Source organism: Polypterus senegalus, chromosome 18 (genome assembly GCF_016835505.1).
Source record: "Polypterus senegalus isolate Bchr_013 chromosome 18, ASM1683550v1, whole genome shotgun sequence".
NCBI lineage: Eukaryota > Metazoa > Chordata > Cladistia > Polypteriformes > Polypteridae > Polypterus > Polypterus senegalus.
This window is the reverse complement of record NC_053171.1, coordinates 6,863,272-6,879,428: the sequence shown is the minus strand read 5'-3', so window position 1 is coordinate 6,879,428 and position 16,157 is coordinate 6,863,272. Positions and strand designations below refer to the sequence as shown.

General features: G+C 46.4%; 1 protein-coding gene across 2 annotated transcripts in view; it reads right to left on the bottom strand.

Annotated features, from left to right (window-relative positions):
• The window catches only part of akap6 (A kinase (PRKA) anchor protein 6), a 385,504-nt gene that overhangs the window by 202,238 nt on the left and 167,109 nt on the right, over window positions 1-16,157 (bottom strand). The gene's annotated exons all lie outside the window — the stretch shown is intronic.

Sequence of the window (16,157 nt, the reverse complement as noted above, 5' to 3'; positions counted from 1 at the left end):
TGTCTCTGCATCACCCTTTGACGTACGTTGGACGATCCTGGGAGTGTTCAGCCACTGTGGCATCCCAAACCCCTGGAGTGCCAGTCCTCTGACTCATACTGGGGGGCCTCCTTGTTCTCCACATCGATTCGATCCCCCAAATTCCACCACTATCTCTCTTTTTTTTTTTCATCCCCTCATTCTTGGTCTTTTCTTGTCTCGGCTTCTCCCTCTCTGTCCCACTCGGACCCCTTTTATCATTGTGCTGTGTCACTAATGGCCCCCCCCACCCAGAGGGTGAAGGGCTCAGGGTGAATCAGGTACTCGAGGACACCTGGTGGAAATGAAGGGGAAGCCCATTTAAGACTGAAGCCAGAGTTGTGGGACCCTGGAACAAAACTACCACCTTGAGAACCTTAAAGACGAACCTGGAGGAGAGGCTTGATGGACTGAATGGTCTCCTCTCGTCTGTCCAATGTTCTTGAGTGTCAATGGAGAATATGGCTGTGCTGAGCTGAGCACACAACTTCATCATTATAACTCTCCACCCCGCCTGGACCAGCACCCCCATAATCTGAGCCACACTGTTTATAAAAACCAAATGCCACCACGGACCCCAAAGACACTTCATCATAGTGGCGAGCTGAGCGGACAAAACCAGTCGCGTCAGCAGTCAGCCTTTGCTTTGCCTGGTGACGATTCGCTCACCGGAGCACACAGAGCTGACAAAGCAGGCCTTGCATTACAGAGAAGGGAGCGGACCGGGGCAGCTGCTGGGCACCCACACCCGTTTGTCAAGTGCGCCCTCACTTTTTTAGATGCTGACAGTCAAAGCCTGCATTCCAGCGCCGTCGTTTAATTGAGATGGGCGACGGCGCTGATGTATCAGAGTGCTATCTGCTCGAGTCTTATCAGCCCTGCCAGCGGGCCATTGTTGTGCAGGGCCCGCTGTGAAGGAGGCACAAAAGGAAAGGAAATAAATATCCACTTAGGTCAATTAGCTGTGACCCGAGGATGTGAGAGGAAGACGTCTCCCTCCGCTTAGCAGGCACTTCATACCTGCAATAATACGGGAGCAGATGCGGCGGCCGACTGTACGAGATGTCAAGTGCGCGTCAGACACCCGGAGTTATTATATCACAACACTGCCTATCAGATTAGGCCTTATTGTGTTTAGCCTAATAGGATTCATTAAACATCTGCAGCTTTGGCAGGCAGACACCCAGCTCACCACAAAGGAAATCAAAGTAATAGCTCTCTATTATATTTCACATTTTCGAAAATTACTCAGACTCTAATAATTACAGCCTCGAGTGCTCCATGTTGGTTTTATTTGCTAGAAGCTTTTATGATCTTTGATCTAATTGCCAACTGTTGAATGCACAATACCAATAAAAAAATAAAAAAATAAAAATCTGTTTTCGATTGAAGTTTTTCAGCGCGCACACTTGTAGCCAAAGGGCGACACGGAGGTGAACTCCTGACTGGTGAGCACGTGTGTGTGCCGCTCTGTGTCAGCTTAGGGGGGAAGAGTGCTACTGTACTGGGTGCTGTGGAGGGGCCGCCGAATCGGGCAGGCCGAGCGGACTTCTCAAGAGGGGGCGGCGCTCTTCTAACGTGACCCTCGGGTGCCAGTAGGCTACGCTCACCGGCGTGAGGGGCACCACACTGTACAAACATGGTACACAATGTCGTATGCTTGCCACCATTATTCTCTTTGTGCTCTGTATGCCAAGGGGGCGCCACTCTTCAAAAGTGACCCCATGTGCCAGTAGGGGGCGCTATACTCACTGACTGAAACCTGCTACACAATATTGCACCAGTTTGTCACCATTATTCTCTTTCTGCTCTGTGTAACAAGGGGGTGCCACTCTTCAAAAGTGATTTCATGTGCCAGTGGGTTGCGCTCACTGGTGTAGGGGGTGCCACACTTTGACTGTATGAACACGGTACACAATGTTGTATGTTTGCCACCATTATTCTCTTTATTGTTTTGTGTACCAAGGGGGTGCCACTCTTTAAAGGTGACCCTCGTGTGCCAGCAGGGGGCACCATACTCACTGACTGAAACCTGCTACACAATATTGCACCAGTTTGTCACCATTATTCTCCTTCTGTTCTGTGTGCCAAGGGGGTGCCACTCTTCAAAAATGACCCCATGTGCCAGTAGGTTGCGCTCACTGGTGTAGGGGGTGCCACACTTTGACAGTATGAACACGGTACACAATTTTGTATGTATGCCACCATTATTCTCTTTCTGCTCTGTGTGCCAAGGGGTTGCCACTCTTCTAAGATGATCCTCGTGTGCCAGTAGGCTATGTTCACTATTCCCAGTGCTCCCCGTTTGTGAGACCTGGACGCCATCCAGTGACCTGAGATGAAGACTGGACTCCTTCATGTGAGTCCCTTCGGAGGGTCCTTGGGTACCGTTGGTTTGACTTTGCGTTGCATATGGAGCCCCGAATGAAGCTCAGGACCTGCATTGTGAAGGAATGTAAGTTACGGCACTACAGCCAAGTGGTGCGATTACCCGAGGATGATCCAGCTCATAGGGTCCTCACTGATGTTCAAACTGTACTATAGAAATAAATGTTGTTGTTGTTTCTTGGGCAACAATCAGTAACTTGAGACAAAATGTTTGGAGAGCATAGGGGGTCATGAGGTCGCTGGAAAGGGGTGTGTGGCGCTCCCGATGTCTGTGCAAAAGGATGAATGTCCAAATCTTTAGAGTCCTGGTGCCCCCGTTTGTGAGACATGGACGCCATCCAGTGACCTGAGATGAAGACTGGACTCCTTCATGTGGGTCTCTTCGGAGGGTCCTTGGGGGCCGCTGGTGTGACTTTGTGTTGCTCATGGAATTCTGAATGAGGCTGAAGATTACCCGAGATTGACCCTCGTTGTTGAGAACCCGAGCAGCTGGACCAGGCCAAGGGGACGCCCACGTAACACCTGGCTGTGTCAGATAGAGGGTCATTCAAGGTGGGTGGGACTGGACCGCGTGTCTGCCTGGGGGGCTGCCAACCAGGATCCCGAGCTGTTTCGTCGTGTGCTGTACCAGTACCTGCTCCCCAACCTGACCTGACCCGATACCCACAGCCCGACACTCAAGTTGTAACATGAGTCGTGTTTTATTTTCACCTTTGCAAACAGCAACGGCGTTTACAAATTCAAACAGTTAGGGGGCCAATGCAATGAATGGAATGGAACAGGAATTCTGAAATTGTTCTTCAAACTGGTTGAAATGGCAGCACATAACCTCCAGTAACACGCTTCGGAAGGCCTCTTAAATGATCACAGTCTACAGACGGAAATGGAGATTTGGACAGCAGGAGTGGGAATGTTAGAATGAGTACCTCGGTGGGTGGGGGGCTTTGTGAGAAGCAAAAAAGTGGTAAATGTCAGTACTGTGTTTGATTTTCTCCCTGTAAATATTGTGACAGACGTCCGGGGACGTTGCCTGTGGTAGTGATCTTTTTGTGGGTACAGGAAAAGAGATGCATCAGTCTCAAATGCAGGCAACCGAAGGAGTGAGCTTCAAAACAGGAGTGATGAAAGGATTGTACAGAGGAGGATAGGTATGAAGTGAACTACACGTAGTGCCCAGCTCTCTTCTCTTGAGGCCTCGTTACCCGAGTTTTGCTGGTGTTTAAACTTTTCCTTCTAATGAAGCAACACCGACAGTCGCAGCGGCTGGCTCGCCGTCAAGACTCATAGTGTGGTTGCTAAACATGTCTTACTTGAGTTTCACTTATTTTTTCTTCATCCACTTGACAGCTCACTTCCCCACAGTACTTCACCCAGTCTCTTTTTCCTGTACAGGACGCCTTGTCTTTTTCACTCACCGTCAGCCCCATTTTGTTACCACCACAGGTTCATCAGTTTGTACTGCTGTGCTGACACCTCGCCTACAAGCCCTGTTTCAACACATGATCAATTTTCAGGGCTGAGCCAAAAAAAAAAAGGACGTGGTGCCCAAGAACAACCCACCTGCTACAGCAAATATCAACAAATAAAAAAACACGGGGCAGCTTTTCTTTGTTTTTTCTTTTATAACGTCACCAAATTTCATTTAAATCAGTCAAAGTGTTTTTTGAGATTTTTGAAGTATTTAGTTTTTCTACTGGGGGGTTGGTTTACCCCTAAAAAATTAAATATCGAATTGCCCCTTCTTCCCAATGCCTCCAGTCCTAGACCGGCCTGTTAAATATCAGCTTTTTAACCAAATGGGAAATAGTCGTTGACTGATTTTATATTATATAGATATATATATATATATATACCTATATCTATATTAATAAGAGGCAAAGCCCTCACTGACTGACTGTCTGACTGACTGACTCATCACTAATTCTCCAACTTCCCGTGTAGGTAGAAGGCTGAAATTTGGCAGGCTCATTCCTTACAGCTTACTTACAAAAGTTGGGCAGGTTTCATTTCGAAATTCTACGCGTAACGGTCATAACTAGAAGCTATTTTTCTCTATTTACTATAATGGAGTTGAGCTCGATGGCCGTGGGGGGCGGAGTTTCGTATGACATCATCACGCCTCCCACGTAATCACGTGAACTGACTGTCAATGCAGTGCGTAGAAAACCAGGAAGAGCTCCAAAAAGCGCTGAAGAAAACATGCATTATATAATTGAGAAGACAGCGAAACAATAAGAAGCGAGCGACTGACACATACAACCATATTCATGAGTACTGCTACTTCGGAAACAAAGCACGGTGTAAACCTAAACAGGCTGCTGCTGGCGTTTCACATGCCCACAGGTAATGCGGGATACAAGTTTAATGAGAGGACGCAGGATATGAACGAGAGTTTTGATCACTTTGTAACTAAGTTAAAATTGTAGGTGAAGGGGTGTGCTTATGCAAATTCCGAGAGACTGTGTTTGTGGGGATTGACAGTTAAGGCGGGTGGGGAAGTCACGTCATCATCTCCCCTCCCATTCACCTCATTTCGCTCTGAGCTGAGCTCCACGGCTAACGCCGTCTTCTGAAGCAACTTCATCACAGTGCCACCAAATACTCACAGAAAAATCCACAAGTTAATACACACGCTGTCTCTAGAGTTTCTCCACACTGAATCTTCCAGGCACTACTTACAAAAGGTTACATTGACAATCGTGTTACGTTATTTTTAAAATCTTTCCTTTTCTTAGCACAAGCACAGCTGAGAAGCTTCGATGCATGTGCTCCATAACGCATTAAAAAATAATGCATTTAATCACACTTTGCAATACAAGCAAAGGGGAACTTCTGTCAATGCATGATTTCCTGGTACACCGATTACATTGATGTACACATCAGAGCTACAAAAATGTAAGAGTCGGAAGAAAGCGCGTTGCTAGGAATGATTGGAGGAAAATTTCGTTTCAAAAGACGGAAGCCTTGATAAAAGCGTGGTTTTGTGCACATATATATATGTGGATGTATATGTACACCTATATATATACTGTATATATGTGTCTGTGTGTGTGTGTATATATATATATATATATGACAGCAACACCCATGACAATGACAATGTCAATCATGTTACGTTATTATTAAAATGTTTCCTTTTCTTTTTCATTACTTCTTTAACACACTACTTCTCCGTTGTGAAGCGCGGCTATTTTGCTAGTATATATATATAAAAGCCAAACACCACTGACTCACTCAACACGAAATCACTCAAACCACGAGGACTTGGGACTTGACATTTGGAATGTAGGTTACCCTCGGCCCATAGTTGCTCGCTAAGAAACGTTTTTAAAAATGTCGTGGTCCAAGCGCATTCTGTCTGTATGTCTGTCCGCTTTTCACAAGAGAATTACTTAATGGATTTAGATCTGGTTGTTTTCAATAATTTGCTTCAACTTTCCTGTTGATTTTGCGATTTCTCTCATTGTGCTAAGTACCAGAGTTCGCTTGTGGTACCGATGTATTTATGCAAATCCAAGAGGGTGGCTGTGGGCCGAGCAGGGGGCGGGGCCTTCCTCATTCTCGCACCAGTCTCTGTTTGAGTCGCTGTACGTCTCACCATGTGTTGGAGCGCACCTTGCCTCTGCTTAGCTAGCGATACCTGTTTGTTCAGCAGACTTTATCATCTACAGATTGTTAAGGAGTAATCACTGAGAGATCACAGCTATGTGTGTTTTAGAGGGTAGCTGCTGATTGGCAGAGATATCACGGCCATGTGCTTTACTCCCCACGTGGGAACGCTCTCCTGTCAGAGCTGAACACGATCAGATACAGTGCCAACGTCTATTGATTTTTAAAGTTTGTCCTGTTTCATTACTATGTGGGCGAAGCCACGGGGTACAGCTAGTATATATATATATATATATATATATATATATATATATATATATAAACTGCTCAAAAAAATTAAAGGAACACTTTGAAAACACATCAGATCTCAATGGGAAAAAGAAATCCTCCTGGATATCTATACTGATATAGACTGGGTAATGTGTTAGGAACGAAAGGATGCCACATCGTTTGATGGAAATGAAAATGATCAACCTACAGAGCCCTGAATTCAAAGACGCCCCAAAAATCAGAGTGAAAAATTATGTGGCAGGCTAGTCCATTTTGCCAAAATTTAATTGCAGCAACTCAAAATTGTATGCAGCACTTTGTATGGCCCCTGTGTTCTTGTATACATGCCTGACAACATCGGTGCATGCTTCTAATGAGATGACAGATGGTGTTGTGGGGATCTCCTCCCAGATCTGGACCAGGGCATCACTGAGCTCCTGGACAGTCTGAGGTGCAACCTGGTGGCATTGGATGGACCAAAACATAATGTCCCAGAGGTGTTCTATTGGATTTAGGTCAGGAAAGTGTGGTGGCCAGTCAATGGTATCAATTCCTTCATCCTCCAGGAACTGCCTGCATACTCTCACCACATGAGGCCAGGAATTGTCGTGCACCAGGAGCCACTGTACCAGCATAGGGTCTGACAATGGGTCCAAGGATTTCATCCTGATACCTAATGGCAGCCAAGGTGCCTTTGTCAAGCCTGTAGCGGTCTGTGTGACCCTCCATGGATATGCCTCCCCAGACAATCATTAACCCACCACCAAACTGCTCATGCTGAATGATGTTACAGGCAGCATAATGTTCTCCATGGCTTCTCCAGACCCTTTCACTTCTGTCACGTGCTCAGGGTGAACCTGCTCTCATCTGTAAAAGCACAGGGCACCAGTGGTGCATCTGCCAATTCTGGTATTCTATGGCGAATGCCAATCGAGCTGCATGCTGCTGGGCAGTGAGCTCAGGGCCCATTAGAGGACATGGGGCCCTTGGGTCACCCTCATGAAGTCTTTCTGGTTGTTTGGTCAGAGACATTCACACCAGTGGCCTGCTGGAGGTCATTTTGTAGGGCTCTGGCAGTGCTCATCCTGTTCCTCCTTGCCCAAAGGAGCAGATACTGGTCCTGCTGATGGGTTATGGACCTTCTATGGCCCTCTCCAGCTCTCCTAGAGTAACTGCTTGTCTCCTAGAATCTCCTCCATGCCCTTGAGACTGTGCAGGAGACACAGCAAACCTTCTGGCAATGACACGTATTGATGTGCCATCCTGGAGAAGTTGGACTACCTGTGCAACCTCTGTAGGGTCCAGGTATCGCCTCATGCTACCAGTAGTGACACTGACTGTAGCCAAATGCAAAACTAGTGAAGAAACAGTCAGAAAAGATGAGGAGGGAAAATGTCAGTGGCCTCCACCTGTTAAACCACTTTTGGGGTCATCTCATTGTTGCCCCTCTAGTGCATCTGTTGTTAATTTCATTAACACCACAGCAGCTGAAACTGATTAACAACCCCTCTGCTACTTAACTGACCAGATTAATATCCCATAAGTTTCATTGACTTTATGCTATACTCTGATTAAAAAGTGTTCCTTTAATTCTTTTGAGCAGTATATATATATATATATATATATATATATATATATATATATATATATATATATATATATATATATATGTTGTCAGGGATGCCAGGGGCAACGACCCGGCTAGGACGCCGTGAGGGACCGGAAGAGGGTCAGAAGACACCCTGGATCACGTGGGGGCCGCCTTCCTGGTTACTCTGGGGGCCACGGGTACAGAGGATGGAAGCTCCACCCTGTAGGGGCCCGTGGTCACCACAAGGAGGCGCCCCAATGCCTTGAGGACTTGTTACTCCAGCACTTCGGCCACACCAGGAAGTGCTGGGGGGAAAAATTAGGACGGCACCCGGAGAGCAGCCGGGAGGACAGCCGGCACTTCCGCCACGCTGGGGCGTGGCCAGAGGAGGGATGCCGGGAACACCTGGGGCTCATCCGGGGACTGTTTAAAAGGGGCCATCTCCATTCATTCAGCGCTAGAGTTGGGTGGAAAGAGGACAAGGCAGAAGAGAGTGGAGGCGGCCCGAAGAAAGGCATATTGTGGCCAGGACTGTGTGTGTTTGGGGTTTGTGCACTAATTTGGGGTCTTAGTGACCATTGAAAACATTTGTAAATATTGTAAATAAACGTGTGGTGGTTGAGAAACAACATGTCCGCCTGTCTGTGTCCGGGCCACGTCCACAATATATATATATATATATATATATATATATATATATATATAGGAGGGCTTGTGCCTCCTTCAGACCGAGAGGGGGCGTCCGTCCTGGTTATGCTGGAGGCCTCGGGTATAGGGCTTGGAAGCCCAGCCCTGTAGGGACCCGTGGCCACCACCAGGCGGCGCCCCGCTGCCTGAACAGCCCAGGAGCCCAGTACTTCCGCCACACCAGGAAGTGCTGGGGGGAAGACGACAGGGGACACCCGGATGGCTTCCGGTGCGCAGCGGCACTTCCGCCACACTGGGGTGTGGCCAGGACTGATTGCCGGGAAGCAGCTGGAGCCCATCCGGGTCCCCATATAAGGGGCCGCCTCCCTCCAGTCAGTAGTGGATGTCGGGTGGAAGTGGACAGAGCTGGAGAGAGGACTGGAAAGAAAGGCACAGGAACTGTGAGCCCTGGACTTTGGGGAATTGGTGCAGAAGGCACTGGGGCTTGTGGTGCACGTGATCTTTGTAAATAAACGTGTGTTGGGTGAAACAAAGATGTCCGTCTGTCTGTGTCCGGGTCAGAGTTCACAATATATATATATATATATATATATATATATATATATATATATATATATATATATATATATATACCTACGTTCTGGACGTTATGTGATTGGGACGCTGGGCAAACAACACCTTATATACAGTACTTAGCAAAGCTGTATGAGACACTGTGGTGTACCTGTTTAGACTAAGTAGCCAAGACTGTCAAGGGTGGCCCCGCCTCCTGGGGTATAACCTACAAAATACAAAAAGGAACCTAAATAGAAGGCTAATAATAAAAAATAAATAATTACAAAAAGACACAAGAAGGGAACATAAACAGAGAGGGAGCACACCCTGACAGACACACAACACTGTACGGTGATTTTTTGTTTTCTGCCCTGTTTATTGGCTAATTTTCGGTCTCCCTTATTATATAACCCCTACCACTGTTAGTTTTTTGTTAAAAAAACCTCTTCATTTGTGATTAAGGTTATGTTATAATCAGGACTCTCAAATGTGGTGAAAGGGGTGTGAGGCCTCCCAAAAGAGCCACCAATCAAGCCCGGATCTTCACCAGCTCACCCCAAGCTCACCCCAAGTCTACCCGCAGACTCCAGCCTATGCAGGCCCAAAGATGGGGAGCTGGCTTTAAATGTTCAAGACTGCCCATTAAGAGAGAGGAACTATCAAACCTCTGGCTTGATGAGACATCTTTATGAAATGAAGGTATTTAATGACAAAAGGCAAAAATAAAAATGGGGTTTCCAAAGCAAGCAAGTCCCAATACACTAATATGAAGGAAAATCCAAGGGCAGAAGCAAAATGTCATCACAAAAACGGTAAATCCAAAGAAGAAGAAGAAGCACTGACAACGACTGCAATGCAAACTCAATGATCCGCTGCTGAGATCCCTGCTCTGACTTAATGTATACCCAGAGGGCTTTGCTAGCAACAGTGACATCATGGTGGCGTTGCCTCTTTGGGGGGGTTCCACCCATGACCATGCATTTAAAGAGACAGAGGACATAAACCCTCAGTCATATAGGTAACAGAATTAACATAAAAATAAGGGAAATGCCCTTATCACACATCTGCACATGGGACACAGCTAAAGGGCATCAATGAGAGTAATTCTACGCCAAACCAGAGGGTGGCATGGTGCACTAACCCCTTCTCTCACTTCTCTGCAGACCAGTTACGGGGAAATCCCACCTGGCCCAGATGACGTCACTTCCGGTTCCAGTCTAACGGATTACGGCACTTCTGGTTCCGGGCCCATGAATGATGTCACTTCCGGCTCCGGGGCCATCGATGAGGTCACTTCCTGACCCGGCCCTGATGGGGTCACTTCCGGTTCCATTGATGACATCACTTTCTCTGCCTGTCTTTCAAACTGCCATTTTGGTCATCTCAAGTCAGTTCTGTTCTGGACTCTGATCTGTACGCATCAAAGTACACTGATTTGCTCAGTTTGCAGCCAGGAAATAACTTGCAGGTGGCTGCCTAAAACCTTGCTGTGACTTTTGTCATTTTTTGTGACAGCCCTTAACACACCACGCCATTTTCTGAGCCTGTTTAAACTTGACCAGGGTTAGTGGGGGGCAAAGGGCTGCCCCAGCAAGCACTGGGCGCAAGGCAAGGTAAACAACACACACACACGCTGGGGTCAATTCAGCATCGCCAATCCACCTACAAACACCATGAAGAAACATCACAATGAGTGAATGAATAAATGCCAGCCAGGGAGAAAAACCCAAGTTGTTAACACAACAGCTTAGATTTTGCTTCAGATTACGGTAGCAGATGTCAACATTTATATCAGGAAGTACTTTAGCATGAAAGGCACTATATAAAGTGAAGACAGAAAACAAAAAACAGCTACCCATATAGTAGCCCAATTTGTTGTACTGTATTATTAGGCTGACGCCATTTCCCCAAGGTGACTTGCAGCATTTGAGATACAGTTGGCTCCTTTCCTTTTTTGTTTTACCCCACAATCAGAGTACTGGCAGGTAAAGTGACTTCCTCAGGGTCACACAGTGACAGCAGCCGGATGCCAACGCACAACCTTAGGGTTTGAAGTCCAAAGTCGACTATGCCACACAATTTCAAACGAGTGCCAGCTGTGCCACATTTCAACTTTCTTAAACAAGAAGCAGAGGTCCTCTGTCCCGCATATGAAGCAATGTAAGTGACGGCCTCTTCAGGCCTGCGTTTGTGGGCGCTCTGCTCTTTATATATTAAGATAACATGTGTACCTCTTAATCTGAATGAATCCCAAATACACTCTCCTCCTGGCGCCACGCGCACTTGCCAGTGAATCCTTTCACTTCTCCGCCTTTCTGTGTACTTACCCGCGCCATCAAAGCAAATTACATTTCCCTGCAAAATGTCATCCCCTGCTCATTCGAGCCCCGTCAAGTCAATTCCTTTTCTATAGGTTTAGCACCTCTTCATCACGAGTCCCTTAATACGCCAGATAGCGAGAGCCACCTGAATGCTAATGAGGCCATTTGTGCAGCCGTGGTTGTAGGAATTCACTTCAGAGGATGCACTCTCAGCTCCGGGCTAACGGCCACCAGTCGGCGGGAAGCTCACCACGATGAAGTCAGTTCAGGCAAAAGAGCCGCTCGGAAGGAACAGGAGGCGCCCCAAAGGTGGATTACAGAGCAAAAAGAAGGGCCGTGTATGATCACGAAGGGTCTGAAGGGGACCCTGTCCTCATCTGAGGACTTTCCATGTAGACCCGAGTATCTCCAGACTTTTCACTCCTGCTCTGCTAAGTCACACTGACCAGCCTATCAGCAGCCTGCAGCAGCTCCACTTGTGGTTGTCAGGATTAGGAGTCACCAATGTATAGAACAGGCTCACCCCATTGCGATTGCTGAAAATCACCCGTGCAGCTCCTAACTCTTAACCTGAAATTGCTGAGCGCTTTGAGTAGTGAGAAAAGCGCTATATAAATGCAAAGAATTATTAATTATTATTATTGCTATTAAAGAATTGTGGATCTGCACACTTTGCCTGGGGGGGACGCCAGCCTCAAAACCGTGATTTGCATGCCCTGTGATCTTTCTGTCTGACGTTTCTCGCCATTTTATTTATCTTATTTAGTACAATAAACTTAGACAACTTTCTAATCAATGGGCTCAAAACATATTTGCAGATTTTTACATTTAGGGGTTTCTGTGCCCCTAATCCCCGAGAATCGCAAGGGACAACTGTAATCACAAATCCAGAGAATCCAAAAGAAAAGGGCAACACCAACTCCTACAAACTCCAATGAACCACAACTAAGGTCTCTTCCCTGCTTCAATAAACCCAGAATTCCTCAGAGTGCACGTGTCTGTGACATCATCCAAGTAACGTGTTGTCAGGGATGCCAGGGTGCGACGACCCGGCCGGGACGCCCTGAAGGACCGGAAGAGGGTCTACGCCCGCCCTGGATCACGTGGGGGCCGCCACCCTGGTTGCTTTGGGGGCCACGGGTAGAGGGCTTGGAAGCCCATCCCTGTAAGGGCCCGTGGTCACCGCCAGGGGGCACCCCAATGCCTTGGGAACCCTGGACCTCAGCACTTCCGCCACACCAGGAAGTGCTGGGGGGAAGAGAAGCAGGCACACCCGGAGAGCTTCCGGGAGAACAGCCGGCATTTCCGCCACACTGGGGCGTGTCAGCTGGAGATTGCCAGGGAGCACCTGGAGCTCATCTGGGTGCGGATAAAAGGGCCGCCTCCCTTCATTCGGGTGATAGCAGGACAAGGCAAGAGAAGAGAGAGTAGAGGCGGCCCGAAGAAAGGTGTTGTGTGGCCAGGGGTTTGTGTGCACGTAAGACTTGTAAATATTGTAAATAAATGTGTGGTGGTGGAAAAGAACATGTCTACCTGTCTGTGTCCGGGCCACATCCACAGTGTGTAGATGCCACATGGGCATCCTGGCGGGAAGGAAACAAGAAGCAGACTCAGAAAGAAGGATACGAAAAGATAGACAGAGAGCCCCTGTAAAAGAAAAGATAATTGCTGGAGAGTTTTTATTCCCCCAGCATGCTAGATGGCAGCAGCCCCGGATATCCGTGCCCCAGTGGGAAGACAGTCCGGCAGGGCAGTCCTGCTGGGTCACTGGGTGCCACAAGAGGGTGCTGCAGGGAGACAAGCTTCCTGTTATAATGACCCGGAAGTGCTTCCATCGGGAAACCACCCTGGCATCGGAAATACCCCCGGGTCTGTAATAAAAGGGACCGCACTCCCTTATCCAAGTGAGTCGGAGCTGGGAGGTAGAGAGGCAACACTTGACTGGACGAGGAGGGCAGTGCAGTGGTGAGAGAATTATAGTAGAGAGAGAAACCTGTAATTTATTCTTATTGTGACATATTTTAAGGACATTTGGTTAATAAACAACCTTTATTTGAACCCGGGACTGTGCTTCTGTGATCGTGTTGGGGCTTGGGCTTGTTGACGCCTGGGTTTCCATCACACATGTTAAAGTTCGTCCTTGGCATTTTCAGGGTATCAATGCTGGACAGATTATTCCAAGATTGAAACATTAGTTTCTTGACGTTAATATTAGCGAATGTTTCGCTTGTGTTTTTTGACCCCCAGATTTTTTGATGCCGTTACTGGCTTTGATAAAGCATCTAGTTTTGACTTTGGCCCCCGTTCCCCGACTACTCAGCTACTGTTCTTTTTTTTTTTTTTTAGCACTGCCTCTTGCATGTCAGTTTAACCCCAACTGCAAACTCCACCGGCAGGCATCGGCCTAACCAGGCCCAAAATGGCAACCCTGGCTTTTAAGGCTCAAAATGTGCTTTTAAATTACAAAAAGATCTGAAAACACTGAAGCAGCAAACTTTGTGAAAACTAATACTTGGGTCATTCTCAAAACTTTGGGCCACAACTGTGCAGATCGGCCCTTATGATTCATCAGTCCTCATATTTGTGAGTTTGTCCTCAATAATTAAACAGAAATCATTCTGCTGGTTTTGCAACCTACTGTAGAAAACCGCAGATGAAGCTGCAGCGGTGTTACTTAAATGGACTACAAATCCCAGCAGCCCCGAGAGCACTGGGCAGCTTTGGTGGTGGCCACAAGGGGTGCTGGATGAAACAAAAGGAAGCCATAAGGTCGTCAGGTGTCTTTCTGTTTCAGTGTTTCACTTCACAAGGGGATAACAATCGCACTGTTTTCTCTGGATTGGTATTCATGTCCTGTGCCCGCTTGTTTGTGTGATTTCATCTGTGTAGGGGAAAGTCTTCGTCTGGGGAGCGCCACCAACTTCTACAAATCTTCACTTACATCAGCATCGCGTTAGGAGAAACCCTGACCTAATTTTCAGGAGGCTGTCCACTGGGGACTTCATTTCATAATAAACACCACCATCACCTGCATCTGCGAAACTGGACCGTGTCGTCAGTGGTTATCGTTTATCGTTTTGTGCTTAGAGTTTTGTTTGTATTTGTAATATTAATCATTCTTATCACTTACTACCATGAATACAAGTTCAACTTTGTAAAAAGCTACAGTTCACTAAAGAATTACAGATCTATAAACGTGATTCGCATGCCCTGTGATCTTCCTGTCTCACGTTTCTTGCCACTTTTTTCATCTTATTTAATACAATAAACTTTATAATCAATGGGCTCAAAATAGATTTGCGGATTTTTACATTTACAGGTTTTCTCCGCCCCTAATCCCTGTGAATCTCAAGGGACAACTGTAATCACAAAACCAGAGAATCCAAAAGAAAGGGCAACACCAACTCCTACAAACTCCAATGAACCACAACTGAGGTCTCTTCCCTGCTTCGATAAACAGCTAGCGGGAGGTCTGAGCAGTGGCGACATCAGGGGTACCAACCCACAAAGCACAAGGGACCAAAGTGAGGAACACATTGTACATAGATACTGTCCCAAAGCAAGTCAAGCCCATCAAGAGGGGCAAATCCCATCAAAAACCCTGGCTTGTAACACAGAGAGGGCACACAGAATCCTGTTTAAAATGTTTATTCTTAACAAAAACGTTCTGAAATAAAATGAAGCTCCATGGAGCACAAAAAATGCAAAAGTGAACGAAGTCCTAATGCACAATCTAAAGACAAAGACAAAAAGCAAAATGATCACAACAAAAGAAACTCACCGACTCCCAAGTGCATTCCAATGAACCGCCAGGAAACCCCCACCTTAAGAATGAAGCCAGGAAGTTTATGCAAAGGATTGTGGGAATATGAAACAGACTACCAAGAGACTTGGAGGGTAAGCATTTACAATAACTTATATGGCTGACACCTTTATCCAAGGCGACTTACAACATTTGTCATACAACTGGTTCCATTTCTTTTGGCTTTCCAATCGGAGCACTAGCAGGTGAAGTGGTGTCAGTAGTGGGATCTGAACACACAACCTCACGGTTTGATGTCCAAAGCCTTAACTGCTACACCACATTTGATAACCTGAGACAGCTTAGCTATTAGGAAAACACACGGGCTGGATGGACTGAATGGTCTCCTCTCGTTTGTCAGATTTCTTATGTTCTAGAACCTTCTTTGTAAAGTTTAGTGATAAACACACTTCAGGAAAACTAAATGTCTGAGGTTTAAATCAGAGGGTCAGATCTCTCTCGTGACATTCTGGTCATTTACACCTTGTTCCATTCTGAGGTAGGGGGATAAATGTTTGGGGGCACTTACTTTTTCCTCACATGCAAAATTTTCATTTCTGGTAATTTCAATTATCCAATGGACTATAAAATGTAAATGTGGCTTGATGTTTGCTCAAATATATCACCTTAATGTAAAGATCCTAAAATCTTGAAATGTCCGCATATATCAAAAGAGGAAAAAAAAACCAGCCGTGTCATAGGGTGCACTTACAGTGGGTACGGAAAGTATTCAGACCCCCTTCAATTTTTCACTCTTTGTTATATTGCAGCCATTTGCTAAAATCATTTAAATTAATTTTTTTCCTCATTAATGTACACACAGCACCCCATATTGACAGACAAAAAAAGAATTTTGAAATTGTTGCAGATTTATTAAAAAAGAAAAACTGAAATCTCATCTGGTCCTAAGTGTTCAGACCCTTTGAACCCTCAGTATTTAGTAGAAGCCCCCTTT